Source organism: Pan troglodytes, chromosome 3 (genome assembly GCF_028858775.2).
Source record: "Pan troglodytes isolate AG18354 chromosome 3, NHGRI_mPanTro3-v2.0_pri, whole genome shotgun sequence".
In the NCBI taxonomy this organism is placed as follows: Eukaryota; Metazoa; Chordata; class Mammalia; order Primates; family Hominidae; genus Pan; species Pan troglodytes.
Window position 1 is genome coordinate 9,279,651 of NC_072401.2, and position 16,653 is coordinate 9,296,303.

General features: G+C 46.0%; 1 pseudogene; it reads right to left on the bottom strand.

The window, feature by feature from the left end:
* Positions 1-13,211: 13,211 nt before the first annotated feature.
* LOC112204169 (small ribosomal subunit protein eS24-like) lies at positions 13,212-14,259 on the bottom strand (annotated as a pseudogene).
* Between the last annotated feature and the right edge of the window lie 2,394 nt (positions 14,260-16,653).

A 16,653-nucleotide genomic window follows, 5' to 3' on the forward strand; every position in this document is an offset into this window, starting at 1 on the left:
AAATACAATAGAATTCTGAATTTTATTTTTAATAATTATTTTTGTAAAGAGAATGTCTTGTTTTTTGGAGTTGTTGAATTTATTGAATTGGCAAAAATTATGTACAAGAGGGTATACAACATGATGAGGTTGAAGTGTGTACACATTATGAAATGGCTAAATCAAGGTAAATTACATATCACCTCCCAGACTTATTTTTTTGTGGTGAGAACACTTAAAAAATCTACTCTTTTAGTGATTTCCAAGTGTATGATATGTTGTTATTAACTATAGGTACCATGTTGTCCCATGGATCTCCTGAACTTATTCTTCTTCTCTAAAAATGACATTCTGTGTCCTTTGGCATCTGCCCACTTCCCCACCCTGGCAACCATCATTCTACTCCACTTCTATGAATTCAACTTTTTTCTTTTCTTTTTTTTTCTTTTTTTTTGAGGCAATCTCCTATTGCGCAGGCTGTAGTGCAGGGGTGTGATCTTGGCTTACTGCAGCCTTGACGTCCCAAGTTCAATCAATCCTCCCACCTCCGCCTCCTTAGTATCTGGGAGTACAGGCATGCACTACCACGCTCCATTAATTTTTGTATTTTTTTTAGAGATGGGGTCTTGCTATTTTTTGCAGGCTGGTCTCGAACTCCTGGGCTCAAGCAATCTGCCGGCCTCAGCCTCCCAAAGTGCTGGGATTACAGGCATGAGCCACCATGCCTGGCCGAGTTCAATTTTTTTAGATTTCACATATAAGTGAGATCATGTGGTATTTGTCGTCCTGTGCCTGGCTTATTTCACTTAACATAATATCCTCCAGGCTCATCCATGTTGTCTCAAATGGCAGGATTTCCTTCTTTTTGAAGGCTGAATAGTATTCCATTGTGTACGTACACCACATTGTCGCTGGAAGTGTAATGGAGGCCAGTTGGGGTAGGAGGGGGAAAATATTCACTCTAAGTCTAGATGCTCCGGCACCCACCCAGGATGTGTGCAAGGAAGTGCAGGATGCTCCTGGTCTTGCAAACTGTGGTTTGTGGGACTCCAAAGCCCCTATCCTTCCACAGTGCTTTCTGTCTTGTTATCACATTTCCTTGGAGGAGAGCCCAGGTTTGGTGGAGAGCCCTGCTCTGGCTTTGTCCCTTGGCATGAGATGGCAAAGGATGGTGCTGCTGAGAGACCCTCAAGTCTGCACACTGGGGGCTGCTTGCCTTCCCCATTCCTCCTTCAAGTATCTGAGCAGCTCCTGTGTGACAGCTGCTGGTCTACAAGATGGATGGGTCCTTGGAGATCACGCTGTAGCAGAGGAGGCATGCTGTAGCCCACAGGCCAGAACCAGCTCTCTGCCTGTTCACACAAATAAAGTTTTATTGGAACACAGCCACACCCATTTCAGTGCATATTGTCTGTGGCTGCTTTCCTGCTACAATGGAGAGTTGAATAGTTGGGACAGAGACCTATGGCCTGCAAAGCTGAACTATTTACCATCTGGCTCTCAAGAAAAAGGAAAAAAAATGCTTATCTTTGTACCCCGACAGTCTTAGATTAAGAAGACTTTGTACCACCCTGACGTCCCAGGCGGCGATGAGTCCAGCCACCCTTGAAATGTACACAAGTCTGGGCTTGGGTTGCAGCAGGCGAGTCCCAATTTTGCAGGTCTTTTGTATCAGGGGCACAACCCAGGATTTTGAGTGGGGTTTCCTCACCACTGTGGCTGGGCACTGGGCTAGGGTGCTTTCTGATTTTTGTATGGGGAAGAGAAAGGAGGGAGGAAATGGCAACTTGTTGCCCTGTTCTAACATTTTCCTAGATGGGTCTCCAGGCAAGGACTTGGGATCTCACCTTGCACAACTTACAAAACCCAGTGAGGCCAGCTGTCTTGGCGCTGCCACTCTGAGGGATGGAGCCCCCAAATGACTAGGAAGGGAGATAAAAGAATGGTTTCTGCAAGTACAAGAACTGGCGTTATTGAAATTAACATTTCCCCCAAGTTTTATAATGTCTAGGCATGCGTATTTAAGTGTCTGCCTCAAAAGCTCATCGTAATAACCAGATGGTGCATTTAATTTCCTTTTTTTGTTCTCTGAGCAACATGCAGCTTCCTGCACAGCCCTCCTTGCAGGCAACTGAGCTGAGGTGACAGTCCTCCTGACTGCCAGCACAGATCCCCAGGGCCTCTGAGAGCCCTGTATTCTGGGGGCAGCCTTTCCCCCTTCTATTCAGCCCCAGCTGGAAGGGGGCAGGTTACCCACAGGGCTCCTGCCTTAGCTTAGCTAAGCTCCTGCCTAAGCACAGGGCTCCTGCCTTAGCTTCTCTAGGGAGTCTGGCTCCCTCTGACCCTCTAGACCTCACCAGCTGAGGATCAGAGCCCCGGGGCAGGAGCCAGGGCCAGGGGGCATTGGGGGGTGGTTTGAGAGTGCAGCTCTGGAGGGGGGCAGGGCGGGCCCAGGAAAAGCTCCTCGGGGGAGACTGCAAAGAGATGGCAGAGTTAGGACAAGAGGGCCAGGCATGGTGGCTCACACCTGTAATCCCAGCACTTTGGGAAGCCGAGGTGGGTGGATCACCTGAGGCCAGGAGTTTGAGACCAGACTGGCCAACATGGTGAAAATCTGTCTCTACTAAAAATACAATAATTAGCCAGACGTGGTGACACCTATAATCCCAGCTACTCGGGAAGCTGAGCCATGAGAATTGCTTGAACCCGGAAGGTGGAGGTTGCAGTGAGCTGAGATTGTGCCACTGTATTCCAGCCTGGGCAACAGAGCAAGATTCCATCTCAAAAAAAAAAAAAAAAAAAAAAAAAAAAAAGTCAGGACAGGAGGAGGAGGGAAGAGAGGGAGCTGTGGGGCAGCAGCCAGGGCCTTAAAGGCACATGAGTGGAAGCTTGGATTTCCAGTTCCAAAGGACATGAAGACAAAGTCACACACCTTTATTTAACCTGCTCCAGGTGAGGCGGGGCTTTGTGTATTTTCCTTGTTTTCCTTTTCCTTGTGTTCAGGCTGTTGTAGAAACGGGTACGCAGGGGCTCTGTGTAGTGCCCTGTTCTGGGGGCCTTCAGGAAGCATGGGGTGCCCTGGTTTCCTTGGCTTCGTGTCCCTGTTTCCTCCTGCCACCCCTGACTGTGCTCACCACCTTATCCGTCAGACCATCCTCATGGAGGGGCCTGACCAGGGCTTGTGTCCTTTTTAGTCTCTGGGGAGGAAGACTCTGTGGCTTGAAAGCCTGTCGGCTTAAGTTGCAAGGTGTAGGTGCCTGGGAGGGCACGTGCACAGCCCTCTTGACTGATCCATTCATGTTTTTCTTTTTTGACTCTGTTCTATGTTGTCCTGATGGAGGGGTAAGCCCCTGCCTTCTGCATTTCCTGCCTTGGACTCTTGCAATTGGGCCAGATGAGAGGGTCCATGTGGTCTGAGAATTCAGGAAATGCAGGCCAGGCATGGTGGCTCACACCTGTAATCCCAGCACTTTTGGAGGCCAAGGTGGGCAGTCCAGGAGTTCGAGACCAGGTGGCCAAAATAGCGAAAGCCTGTCTCTACAAAAAATAAAAAAGTTAGCCAGGCTTGGTGGTGCGTGCCTGTAATCCTAGTTATTTGGGAGGCTGAGGCAAGAGAATCACTTGAACCCAGAAGGAGCAGGTTGCAGTGAGGAGGAGGTTGCAGTGAGGAGGAGGTTGCAGTGAGGAGGAGGTTGCAGTGAGCCGAGATTGTGTCCCTGGACTCCAGCCTGCGCAATAGAGCGAGACTCTGTTTCCAAAAAAAAAAATAAAATAAATAAAAAAATAAAAAATTTATATAGAAAACAAAACACAAAACTTCCTCTTGATTTGATTTTCTTGATCTTGCTTCTCAGAGGTAACACTGGGAAGGGTTGGGGTATACCTCTCCACACGTTTTTCTTTGATTTCTTTTTATTTTTTATTGTACGTTCTGAGATACATGTGCTGAACAAGCAGGTGTGTTACATAGATATACATGTGCCATGGTGGTTTGCTGCACCTATCAACCCGTCATCTAGGTTTTAAGCCCCGCATGCATTAGGTATTTGTCCTAACGCTCTCCCTCCCCTTCTCCCCCACCGCTGATGGGCCCTGGTGTGTGATGTTCCCCTCCCTGTGTCCATGTGTTCTCATTGTTCAACTCCCACTTATGAGTGAGAACACGCAGAGTTTGGTTTTCTGTTCCTATCCACACATTTTTCCTCTGTGCACACAAGCACATGTATTTGCACGTAAGTGTTTATTGTAACTTTTTAAAAAAATAAAAATGGAATAATGCTATATTTATTCTTTGGAAAGCCTGCTTTTCAGGCAGCATGTCTTTGACATTGTCTCATGTTGGAACCTGGGTACCACCTTCTTCTCCCAGCAGTTATTCTGACGTGTGGATGCACCACGCTTCCTTTAACCAGCCCTGCAGCGATATGTCTGCGGTTGGTTTCCGCCTTTTCCCAATCACAGACGGTGTTCTGATGAATTTCCTCACACACATCACTTGGTGCTCTGTGCCTGCATTTCTGTGAGATGTTCCTGGAGGTGGGCTGTCTAGGTCAGAGGGGGATCTGTGCTCAATTTGCATCCTGTGCAAAATTCCATCCAGTCATCCCGCTCCCCAAGGGCTCACATGGTACTGTCCTCTGTAGACATCATCTTCTGCAGATGATGGCACGACCGCCTCTCTTTCTTTTACTCACACCAATCTGCACCCTGGTGTCCTGGGGGGGTCCAGCCCCTACCCGCTTGTCTGCCCCCAGTCCCCCCAGCCCCTGCTAACAGGGACTCTGGCTTCTGAGCTTTGGTAGACTGCTTCACTCTGGAGAAGTTTCCTTTCTCAAACATTCCTGGCAATGTTACTACAAATCCCGAGGCCTGTGTTTGCCTTCTTCAGGCCTCAGTTTTCTCATAAGTAAAATGGGGATAATGTGATGCTACTGTTTGCATCCTAGAGCTGCCATGAGGGTTCAGTGAGATCACTGTTGAGAGCACGTTCACAGCGCCGGCCTTGTGCGCAGTCAGCACGTGTGGGGCAGGGCTGTTGCTGATACGTGGTTGACTGTCATTGCTAGACTGTGGCTTTACCAGGGGCTATGTCTTTAGTGCCGAGCCCAGAGCCACCCCTAGTACCTGCTGTGTTTATAGAGTGATTGAGTGTCAGGGTCAGAGACTGGGGCAATGGCAGCAGAAACAGAGGAAAGAAGTGGGGCTTCTAGTAGGTCCTGAACCAGTGGCCCTTGAGATGAAGTCTTCTTGCCAAGGTCTGGGGCTGTGCTGTGTGTTCTAGGCCCGAGACTGGAAGCTAGGCCTGGCTGCAGCCCCCACTGAGCTGGGGAAGTGCAGGTCAGCATCCTGCTTCATTAGGACACCTCCAAGCCCAGCTTAGACGTGGATGCCACGTGACCCCCTGTTCACTCTGAGCCCAGACAGAGGACAGGGAAGTGTGCAAGGGTGGGGACCCTCATCACAGCCCTTGACTCTGTAAGGCATATGGGTTTGTGCACGTGTGTGAGCACGGCCGTGGCTTCTCTGAGTTTCAAGCTCGAGGTTGTGTTTATGCAGGGTTAGGCTTGCCAGGTAAAATACAGGAGGTCCAATTAAACCTGAGTTTCTCATTAACCCTTTTTTTTTTTTTTTTTTTGGTGCAAATATATCCCATGCAATATTTGGGACCTGCTTACCCTAAAAATTGATTTGTTGTTTATCTGAAATTCAAGTTTAACTGGCATCCTGTCTTTTCACTTGCTACGTATGAGAGTTCCGTGTGGGGGTTATCAGTGTGCATTTGTGAGTTCCCATGTGAAGGACTGTCTCCAAGTGTCTGTAGATGCCAGGATGGAGATGGACAGAGAAGATCCTCTTGGGCTGCTTTAGTGGTACCTAGAGGCTGTGGGGTTGGACACTTCAGCCCCAGGGGCCTGGGCAGCACTGTCCAGCACCTGCCTGCTCCTGTCTTCTTCACGGGGGCTGACTTCCCTGCCATCTCCCTCGAAATACGGTAGCAAGGGCTATCCCATCTGCCCCCATCTGGAGCTCAGCTGCCCAGCCAGACAGGATGGCAAACAGTGTGCAGAGGACTGCAAAGGCTTCCCCAGCTCCTTCTGCAAGGGGCCTGCAGATGAAATGGAAGCCCTCATCCTCACCGCCTCCCCCTTCCAGAAAACCCAGGCAACAGCCACCTCTGAATGCTGCTTTAGAAGCTTCTCCCTCCTGGTGATTAAACCACCCCAAACAAATAAAGCACTGCATTTCCACCATAGGCTTGTTCACATGCAAGCAGCCAATTGTCTTGGATCCGCCTGTGTGTCTGATTCATCAGGGTGAGGGGTTCTCCTCTGAGGTGCTTGCAAAGATCTGCTTAATTTTCATCTGGAAGACTCTCTGTAGAAATCAGGCCCAGCTTTGGAAGAAAGCCCTTTCTCCCCCTTTAGCAAATTCTGTGTCATTCTTTTTTTTTCTTTCTTTTTTGAGACAGAGTTTCACTTTTGTTGCCCAGGCTGGAGTGCAATGGTGCAATCTCGGTTCACTGCAGTCTCTGCCTCCCGGGTTCAAGCGATTCTCCTGCCTCAGCCTCCTGAGTAGCTGGGACTACAGGCACCCACAACGATACCCGGCTAATTTTTTTTTTTTTTTTGTATTTTTAGTAGAGAGGGAGTTTCCCCATGTTGGCCAGGCTGGTCTGGAACTCCTGACCTCAGGTGATCCACCTCGGCCTCCCAAAGTGCTGGGATTACAGGTGTGAGCCACCATGCCCGGCTGGAATTCTGTCATTCTGGATACTTATCATGACTTCAAGCATGCAGGACTCTGTCCTGGGTATCCTGAGCCTGAGTGTGTATGTGTGTCCAGCTGGCTTGGAGGTTGTCTACGGGCAGGTTGAACTTGGCCTCTGTGTCCATGGCAGCCTCACATGGGAAATACCACCAAGGAGCCTCATCCTGTGCTTTTAGGAGATAGTATCTATTTAGTCATTGCTGAATCTGTTACAGACAGGGTCTCAATTTCTTGCAAGTCCTGTATGAGGTGGGTGCTGTGATTATCCACATGTTCACTTGTTCTCTCTGGCCTCTTTCAGGCTCTTGCACTTCCTTTGCTCTTTTCCTGCCACAGGGCCTTTGCACATCCTGCTCTTTCTGCCTGGAAAGATTTTCCCTCTCCCTGCCTCTTCACCTGGTCACAGTCTCATCTGACAGTGGAGTCACTACATCCTCAGGGACGCCTGGCCACACTGACTCAGTCAAAGCAACCCCCTGTTATCTGCTTTCATGACACCAGGTGCCTCTCTGTGGTAGACACTAGCTCAGCTATGGATTCCTATTTCTGTGCATGTCATCCTTCCCCTTCAAGACTGTGGTCACCATGAGGACCAGGGCCATACCTGTTCCTGATTCTCATTTGTGTCTCTGGTGTTTAGTATATGCTTACCTAGAATTTGATTAATGAATGACATCATACCCATTTTACAGATGAGAAAGTTGAGGCTCAGGAACATTATGTAACTTTCTCAGTAGTAGGTAGTGATGGTTTGAAGCCATCTGGCTGGTCGCTGGGTGTACACTCTTAACGAATTCACTATGGTTCTTCTCTCATGGTAGCTCTCCAACAGCAGGAGTGAGAGACAATTTTAGGACAGGCGTAACCAGAATCCCAGGGGTTATCCTAGAAGATGGTGTCAGGAACATGCTTGCCTATGGGCCTTCTTACTGTATGGCATAAAATACTCAGTTTTTCTGACTCACCTTTAGTAAAGACCTTAGCAATATTTGAAGCACAGTTGTCAACAGGAAAGGGTGGGTGTTTATACTTTTTTAAAAAGCAGTCTATATCATATTTATCTTGTGGTCTGCCATGCCCTCCTGATCTTCTTCAGCTTCAGTTATGCAAAATTAACACTTCTTCTCTTGACTGCCTCTCTCTTACCTGTTCAGTTTCTTTTCTGTGTTCGAGATTGCTTAGATTTTTTCCCCATTACTACAGCCTGCTTCCCACCTGTTTCCCCCAGCCAGCTTGTTCTGGATTTTGTCAACAACAGTTCTAGCATTTAGTGAGGGCTGGACTGAAGGAAAGCCTTGGAAAAGGCTGTGTGATGAAAGGTGAAGATACCTAATGTGCATGCAGTCATCAGGGTTAATTCAAAGGCTGGAAGAAGGGCTGACCTGGAGGACTGGAAATGTCTTTGAGCTGAAGGTCATGTGCAGGTCGAACGAAGAGGGTGAGCCTTTTGGGGTGAACTGCAAGTATTTGATAAGATCCCTGTCCCCATGGTTGGGGAAGTCTTGATAAGCATCCTCAATGTGATGGGGGGATTAAGGAACCCCTGGCTCTACCAGCCCAACATGGCAGTAACATGACCCAGCCAAGTTATTGATTATTGGTTGCCCAGCTGTCATCAGCTCAACATCTTCTGTTAGTTATAGCTGCAATTTGCATTAGTTGTCAATGCCAGTTTTGAATTTCCTAGTCAATAAAGTGTTCTGAGAGTGGCGACTAAGGCTGAGCACTACCCATAATCATGAGTATTACAGAGGCAAGCCCCTTGCCCACCCACCTGCAGGTGATGACACACCCTAGGAAATCACTCAATTCTTTGGAGGACCCCGAATAAATGCTCAAGTCCGTCTGTTCATCTTTCCGTCCATCCATCCACCCCTCCTTGTATCCATCCATCCATCCATCCATCCATCCATCCATCCATCCATCCAGACATGTATACATCCATCCACCCACCTACCCATCTATCCACCCACCCACCCATCTATCTATCCAACCCACTCTCTTATGCACCCAACTATCATCCACCTACCCACCCACCAACCCATCTATCCATCCACTCACCCATGCATCTATCCACCCATTCACTCATCTACCCATCTATCCACACACCCGTCCATCCATTTATCTATCCCTCCACCCCCTCACCCACTCATCCATTTCTCCACCCACCCAGCCATCCCTTCACCGACTCAACCATCCATTCATTCATCCACCTGCCCGCCCACCCATCTTTCCATCCACCCATCTATCCACCCACCCACCTATGTATCCATCCATCTGCTTGTCCTTCTGTTCATTTATTCCACAAAGACTCATTAACCACCTGCTAGATTCTGGGGAGGTACCTGCTCTAGTAATTGAGAACACGGTCTCTAGAATATGATGCCCTGGGCTCAAACTGAGCTGCCTCCTAGCTAGCTGCTTGGGTAAGTTATAGAAATTGTGTTTTGATTTTCTTATCTGAAAATTGGCTATTAATAGCTTCTACTCTTGCAGATGTAGTGAGGATTAAATAAGATGTCAGGTTAAAAGTGCATCATCGACACTCCATAGATATTAGGTTTTACCATTCATTATTATTCTTGGCAGATGCTGCAGTTAACGTGGAGAGCATACGAAAGATACATGTTTGAACCAATAGTGACATATGGGTGCTAAGTTCTGCAGTAGGGGAAGGGCAGAGAGCCATGGAATGGGCCTGGCCCAATCCTGGAGCCTCAGAAAAAAAGTTCCTCATTGAATTGCTGTTTTAGCTGAGACTTGTGGGATGGGTAGTAGTTGGAGATCCCAGACAGGATGTGACCCAATTAGCCATGGAAAAATTTGGTCCTGGCACCCATGGCAGAGTTGAGTGATCCAGTCCTTCTCTCTCCTCTGGTTGGAAGTCCACCAGATCTGGGAATGTCACGTTGGGGGAGGGGCTGACAATGATCATGACCTTCGCCTGTCCTCACATGTCCTTTGTGTATCTGCAAAGCCTCTGCCTCAGTCTCCTCTTCTGGAAAGTGGGATCGGAAACCACATCTGCTTCTTTCCCAGGACTGCTAGGAAGACAAGATTAGATGGCAGGTGAGAGCTCTTTGAAAATGAAAACATTCTGCTATTTGAATGCAAAGTGTTCTTCTTTGCCTGTGATGTTTCCTAATCTGTGAACTCATACTGGGCCTCGAAGCTGTCTATTAAAAAAAATGGCAAAATGGCTGGGCATGGTGGCTCATACCTGTAGTCCTAGCACTTTGAGAGGCTGAGGGGGGCGGATCACTTGAGACCAGGAGTTCGATACCAGCCCGTCCAATATGTGAAACCCCATCTCTACTAAAAATACAAAAATTAGCAAGGTGTGGTGGCGTCTGCCTGTAGTCCCAGCTACTCAGGAGGCCGTGGCACAAGAATCATTTGAACTCAGGAGGCAGAGGTTGCAGTGAGCTGAGATGGCTCCACTGCACTCCAGCCTGGGCAACAGAGCAAGGCTCTGTATGAAAACAGAAAAAAAAAAAAAAAAAAAAAAGCAAAGTTAACACTTCCTCCATCTCTCCCGTAGGGGAGGCAATTTGTCAAAGATTGTTGTTGGATTTTACACACAGGGAAATCTAAGGAAGGTGTGGAAACCAGACCAGGACTCCAGACTGAGGTCTCCCTGTTTACAGGGTCTTAAATGGGGGAGCCACTTTGGGTTCTTTCCACAAGATTGCTTTGTAAAAAAACCAAGAAACAAACAAACAAAAAACTCAAAAAAACAGCCCTCACCTAAATATTCACAAGGGACCTCAGGCAATATCTGCAAACAAAAGTGAGTGATCAGTGGAATCTGTCATCTTTACAACTAAGACAGCTCCAGAGTTGAAGCAAGTGGAAATATCTCTAGAGACAGAGATTTGGGCAGGTTTTGCCAGTTACAAACTATGAGAACCTGGGCAGGTTTACCTCTCTGAGCTTCTGTGACCTTGTAAAATAGGCTGCATTGTGCTAAACGTGCAGGAGGGATCCCAGCATCCTCCTGTGCACAAGGCTGGTTTCTTCCCATCCTTTTCCTTGTTCTGCCTCTCTCCTCCTCTCCAAGAGATGAATACATGTGGACCCAATAGGGGCCTATGTTTGCAAAAGCTCGCAGGTGATTCTCATGCAGCCAGCCTGGCTGTGGCACTGACCTCTTGGACACTTCTGGAGGCGCATTTACTAGTGAGGAAGGTCACTGTGTGTGAAAGGCACGATTCATCTTCCATTCCTTTCTTCCATGAAGCAAGGCGCATGGGTCGACTGAGCTGGGAGAGTCCACAGAGTCAGACTCCCCGACACTTCCCTCCCTCCTTATTCCTTGTGTGCTGTACTTTGTCTTGATTTCCTGTACTCTGCACCAAGCCAGGAGATGGTAAGATCTCAAAAAAATCATTTTTTGGGGAAATGGGACCAAGAGGGTTTTGGTTTGCTTGTTTGTTTGAGACAGGGTCTGTCGCCCAGGCTGGAGTGCAGTGGCATGACCTTGGCTCACTGCAGCCTTGACCTTCTGGGCTCAGGTGATCCTCCCACCTCAGCCTCCTGAGTAGCTGGGACTGCAGGTGCACACCACCATGCCTGACTAATTTGTCTATTTTTTGTAGAGATGAGGATTCACCATGTTGCCTAGGCTGGTCTCAAACTCCTGGGCTCAAGCAGTCCTCCATCCACCTCGGCCTTCCAAAGTGCTGGGATTATAGGCATGAGCTGCTGTGCCTGGCCAAGGTTTTTTTTTTATTATTATTATGAAAAATTTTCAATATACATAAAAGTAGAGAGACTACTTTAATGAGCTATCATATACCGATCACATAGGTTTAAAAACTATTAAAGTTTGTAATATTTACTCCATTTGTTTTTCTGAAGTATTTAAAAAATAGTTTACAGTAGTTTTGTAATTGCATCATGATATTCACCCCTACGTAATTTACTTTCCCTCTAAAAACATGAGGGCATTTTTTATATGATCATTGTCATACCTAATCAAATTACCAGCAATTCCTTAATATCCTCTAAGATCAAGTTTACATTCAGATGTCTTCTCCTCATAATGTCAATTGTGATTATTTTTTTCTTTGAGCAAACATAATAAGATCTCAAGATTTAATGACAGGGATTCCATGTTAGCTCTGATGTCTAAGCTCTGTGGTCCGTTGTGGCTTTACTTGAAAGTCTCAGGCTAGGCGTGGTGGCTCACACCTGTAATCCCAGCACTTTGGGAAGCCAAAGTAGGTGGATCATGAGGTCAAGAGATCAAGACCATCCTGACCAACATGGTGAAACCCTGTCTCTATTAAAAATACAAAAATTAGCCAGGCGTGGTGGCGGGTGCCTATAGTCGCAGCTACTCAGGAGGCTGAGGCAGGAGAATCGCTTGAACCTGGGAGGTGGAGGTTGCAGTGAGCTGAGTTTGCACCACTGCACTGCACTCCAGCCTGGGTGACAGAGCGTGACTCTGTCTCAAAAAAAAAAAAAAAGTGTATGTGAGGAAACTGGGATAGAGCTTGGGGATATTGGGGGATGGAGGTACTTTATCTACTGAACAAATCCATGGGATACCAATGCTAGAGGAAGAAGCATCATCCTCAGTTTCTACTAACTCAACCACGCATGAGATGGGGACTTGGTGTCCAAGAGAAGAGCCTCTTTTTAGGTCTTCAGCCTTGATCAAACCATTTCTGAATTCCTCATACACATATAATCAGGTGCTATGAGTGGTACCGATTGGATAATCTTTCTGTCGTTTCCTGTGCTAGGAAGGAAAATACATGTACAGCCAAATTCCTTGAGGGTTCGTTCTTTTGCATCAGGGTGTCTCAAACTCCTGCCCTTAAAACACCCGCAAGAGAATCATCCAGGCGGCTTGCTCACTCTGCATGCAGACCCTTTAGAATCAGAGTCAGAATCCCTGGGGCTGGAGCCACAAAATGAAATGACATTTCAACAAGTTTGTCATCACGTAAGAGAGAATAGGTGAGTATTTGGATACCTGTAATACAAAGTAGATTCAAAAAGAATGATGATTATTTTAAATATTGCTTTTTTAAAAATTTAATACAGAAAAGGCTGGGCACGGTGGCTCATGCCTGTAATCCTAGCACTTTGGGAGGCCAAGGCGGGTGGATCATTTGAGGTCAGGAGTTCAAGAACAGCCTGGCCAACAAGGTGAAACCCCACCTCTACTAAAAATATAAAAATTAGCCAGGCGGTAGTGGTGCGTGCCTGTAATCCCAGCTACAGGGGAAGCTGAGGCAGGAGAATCGCTTAAGCCTGGGAGGCGGAGGTTTGGTCAGCTGAGATCGTACCACTGCACTGCAATGTGGGTGACAATTGTTTAACCACCACCAAAATGGGTTCTGAGTCCAAATATTAATATGAAGGACATTGGTGACATTGTCTCAAAAAAATTAATGAATACCGAAAAGTACAAAAAGGGAGAGAAATCACCAAAAATCTCACGACCCCAAGAAATAAACCTCCTAATATTAAGTGAACAGCATTCCTTGCTATGCACAAAGATGGCTAGAGACATGAACAGACACTTCTGATCACACAAAATGAGATTTTAAAAACAAGAAGTAGCAAATTGAATGCTGTGTAAATTTATCAGAAGAAAAAGAAATGGAAGTGAAACTGAAGGAACTGGTCAACTCAGATAAATGTAGTTTTTCCTCACTAAAAATCAGTTTCTAGAACATCTAAGAAATCAAAGATGATGAAAAATATTAAGATGTTTTATATATATGTAAAAGTCTTTACAGTTGATTGATCATCTCATGAAAAATCTGTACAGTCACTGCAAATAAATCATTGCAAAATCTTTACTCCTTTTGCTTTTTGCCAGCACTGACATTGGCCTTTGCAGTCTCTGGACGTCATTCTGCCCTTGCATTCCTTTTGCTGTTTTCATGAGGTCATCTTCTTCTCATGCCAGCTGTGTCTTGCAAGTCTATGTTTGAGTTCATTTTTGTTTGCATAATTCAAAGAACCAGATAGCATGCCAAAGCCCATTGTTTAACCACCACCAACATGGGTTCTGAGTCCAACTATTAATATGAAGATGACATCAATTGTGGTCTTGTACATTTTGTTGCCTTTCCGGGGTGAAGGACATTGGTGACCATTTGTTTCCTCTGGAGTGGTCGATTGGTCATGAACTTCCTGGTCCAGATAATTACTGTGTCATTAATCATGGTGGTTGATCCTCAGGTAGTTAGGGAGGAAAATAAACAAGAAGTTATGTATTTAAAACCACGTTTCAATTTTAGACCTGATTAATTGACTTAATAAAGGGCATTAGCACTTCTCCTTCCTACAGTCCCTCCCTCTACCGCTGGAAACTAGTTATTTCTAGGTTGTTTTATGTTGTTAAGGTTGACCGCCTTCTCTTTCTGTTCTGCAATCATAGTCCTATTTTTGAATGGATTCACCTCTCATAATTAGCCTTTTGTCATGGTCATTCAATTCACCAGTTGCTTATTTTTTAATTTCTTGGCTGACTAAATTTTATTATGAAGACTTTTTTTTTAAAAGACCTCAGAAATACTGTATTCTTTAAGTTCTTCAACATGTGATCATGTCTTTTGCCTATTTTGATTGGGCAATAATTTAGCTGGCTATAAAATTCTTGGATTATACTCTGTTTCCATTAGAAATTATAGGCACCCATCCACTGACATTTCATTGTGCTTTCTTTCTTTCTTTCTTTCTTTCTTTTTTTTTTTTGAGATGGAGTCTTGCTCTGTCACCCAGGCTTGAGTGCAGTGGTGCGATCTCGGCTCACTGCAAGCTCTGCCTCACGGGTTCACACCATTCTCCTTCCTCAGCCTCCCGAGTAGCTGGGACTACAGGTGCCCGCCACTATGCCTGGCTAACTTTTTTGTATTTTTTGTAGGGACGGGGTTTCACCGTGTTAGCCAGGATGGTCTCAATCTCCTGACCTCGTGATCCGCCGGCCTTGGCCTCCCAAAGTGCTGGGATTACAGGTGTGAGCCACTGTATGAGCCCAGTCTCATTGTGCTTTGTACTAACCCCCTTTCCCTGGTCTCTTCCAGCTTGTCTTCTTCTCTCCCAGTAGTTTCTTCATGAAGAGGCCATGTGCTATATTCCATGAGATATTTCACACTCAAAGAAGACTTCTTTTATACTCTTTTGATAATTTGTCTGGGAATCACTGTCTTGATTTATAAGGGACTTTGTAATAAATACAGTAAAAGAGAAACACACGACGTATTTTGAGACATCAGAGAAGGGAGAAACCAGTTCTACTAATATTTGGGGTTAGCAGGGAAGGCTTAGTTAAGAGGTAACATTTGAACTAAGCCTTGAAATAAGGGAAGGATTTGGCCATGCAGTAATGGGGAGAGAGTAGAAGCAAGACATGATGGTTAGTGTTACGTATCAATTTGACTGGGTTGTGGGGTGCCCAGATATTTGGCTACACATTATTCTGGGTGTGTCTCTGAGGTATTCTGGATGAGGATAACATTTAATTGGTAGACTGAATAAAGCAGATTGTCCTCCCCAATGTGGGTGAGCCTCATCCAATCCACTGAAGACCTGAACAAAACAAAATGGTAGAGTCACAGAGAATTTGCTCTTTTTACCTGATTATATTTGAGCTGGGACATGAACCTTCTCCTGAGTTTAGATTTGGACTCAAGTTGGAACTATATCATTGGCTGTCCTGGGTCCCCAGCTTGCTGGCTGCAGACTCTAGGACTCCTTAGCCTCCATAACCATGTGAGCCATCCCTTACAACAAATCAATCTGTCTCTCTCTATGTGTATAGCTCTACCTCTATCTCTCTGCTCTTTCTCTGGAGAACCTAGAATAATACACAAGGTTATATTAGAGAAGAGGATGACCCAAGGAAAAGCATGCAGGCAGAAAAATGCAAAGAGGGTTTGGGAAGACTGGGGTCCTGATGGGGAGTTTGGATTTCACTTTGTGTAGCATGGAGAATCCTTGAAAATATTCAAGAGGTGAAAATTGTATGTGTGGAAGAACACCAGGAGTATGTGAAAGAAAAACACTCACTCCATTTTAACTCCACTGAAGGGAGAATCAACGGGATGCACTGGGGACATGGGTTGGAGGGTAGTTGAGGCCATATCTGGAGGATCTTTACTTCTAGGCTGAGTCTGAAATTATCTTTCTGGGGAGTGGGAGATTACAAATCTTTGAGCTCCACTCAAGAGATGGTTTTGCTAACAATGGCAGGGCGACGGTGGTGGTGGTGGTGGTGGTGGTGGTAAATTGGTAGCATGAATTCTAATTGGGCTTCTGTTATTCTAGCCGAGAAAGTTGGGGAATGGACTTTCCATAGAATAATACAGACCTGGGAATTAACTGAATGGAGGAGGTAGTTATAGGTGATGAGATGGCTCAGGGACAAAGTTTGGTAGAAGGAAAAAAGATACTAGGCTGTTACAAAAATAATTGCTGTTTTTGCCATTACTTTCAATGACAAAATCCGAAATTACTTTTGCACCAACCTAATAGGATGCAAACTTCGGAGCCATCTGCATCAGAGGGATTGATGAAGATCAGCAAAGTTTGGGAACACAGGAAAGGAGCGGGGAGGGTAATGACTTGAGGGCATAGCAGGGATAATCAAGGTTTTTCTTGTTAGCATGTGGAGACTTAAGCATGATTATATGTTAAACGCCTGGCACATACATGGTGCAAAATATTTATGAGTGAAATGACAAGTGAAGGTGGTGAGTCATGGGAGTTCCAAGGGAATGGGTGATAAAGGCAGATCTCAAATGAGGCACAAGTGGAGGAGGTAGCTTGGGAAAGGAGAAGGATGCTACGCCTTATAAGATGGGAAAGGCAGAGGAAGAGGGTCAAGGTACAGTGATCTAGGGGTGAGATAGAAGTGAGTTGAGAAAACTCACCTCTGGGCTC